Raw genomic sequence first — 770 nt, 5'->3', positions numbered from 1 at the left:
CGCCAAGCGTTGTCCTGCGCCCGATTGATCGGCCTTGGAATCGAAAGCGACGTCTTGTGCTGAATCGTCGTCAGACATGGTGATGGTTTCGTAAGCGCCACCTTGGATTACGATGCCAGAGTCGGCTGCCGCGTGTCCAGCTGCTCCGTGCTTGCCGCCAAAGTATCCGTATGGGTAGGCTTGTTCGTGGCCTGCACCTGCAGCGGCACCTGCGCCGAGTACGGTTTGACCAGGTTGGAAGACGGTCTTGCTCACCTTGCCGCCCTTCTTGCCTCCAGCAACGAGAGCGTCGGCGCCTTGAGCGCCTTGGGCGAGGCCTTGGCCTGCAGCCAAGTTGTCGGATCCCATGCCAGCCTTTACGACTCCGTCCGATGCTCCATCGTCGTAAGTTTCAGTGATGAATGAGCCGCCATCGATGACGATGCCCTGCTTGGCTGCACCGTAACTTTCCGCGCCTCCGTAGTATGGTCCGGGTCCACCATAAGGATGTCCCTGTCCCATTGCCTTTCCGAGTGCTCCCGCGCCGAGTGCAATGGATCCAGGAACGAACATGGTCTTGCTCACATCGCCGCCGTAGTCCTTGTCTCCGACGTAGATGTCCGAATCAGCTGCTCCTTGCGCCAAGCCTTGTCCTGCGGCCAATTGATCGGCCTTGGAACCGAAAGCGACGTCTTGTGCTGAATCGTCGTCAGACATGGTGATGGTTTCGTAAGCGCCACCTTGGATTACGATGCCAGAGTCGGCTGCCGCGTGTCCAGCTGCTCCGTGCT

The 770-nt window shown here is 59.2% G+C and overlaps 1 protein-coding gene across 1 annotated transcript in view; it reads right to left on the bottom strand.

Annotated features, from left to right (window-relative positions):
* The window catches only part of LOC101242292 (uncharacterized PE-PGRS family protein PE_PGRS54-like), a gene marked incomplete at its 3' end in the record, with an annotated part of 6,399 nt that overhangs the window by 1,038 nt on the left and 4,591 nt on the right, over nt 1–770 (bottom strand). The gene's annotated exons all lie outside the window — the stretch shown is intronic.

The sequence above is a fragment of the Ciona intestinalis genome, unplaced genomic scaffold (assembly GCF_000224145.3).
Source record: "Ciona intestinalis unplaced genomic scaffold, KH HT000630.1, whole genome shotgun sequence".
NCBI lineage: Eukaryota > Metazoa > Chordata > Ascidiacea > Phlebobranchia > Cionidae > Ciona > Ciona intestinalis.
The sequence above is the reverse complement of the archived record's forward strand: the minus strand, read 5'-3'. Positions and strand labels throughout refer to the sequence as shown.